This window comes from Alligator sinensis, unplaced genomic scaffold (assembly GCF_000455745.1).
Source record: "Alligator sinensis unplaced genomic scaffold, ASM45574v1 scaffold203_1, whole genome shotgun sequence".
NCBI lineage: Eukaryota > Metazoa > Chordata > Crocodylia > Alligatoridae > Alligator > Alligator sinensis.
The window spans coordinates 3,435,378-3,435,589 of NW_005841949.1; positions in this window are offsets into that span (position 1 = coordinate 3,435,378).

Consider the following 212-nt stretch of genomic DNA (forward strand, 5'->3'; position numbering starts at 1 on the left):
ATCTGGCAAATTATGGGCCCATCAGCCTGACCTCTATCCTGGGGAAGATCTTAGAAAAGATGATCAAAGAGGCCGTTCTTAACAGACTGGCCAATGGCAACATCCTGAGGGTGAGCCAGCATGGGATGGTTGTGGGTAGGTCTTGCTTGACCAATCTCATTTCCTTCTACGTGTAACAGACTGCCAATATGGGCTCACCAGATTGGCTTTGG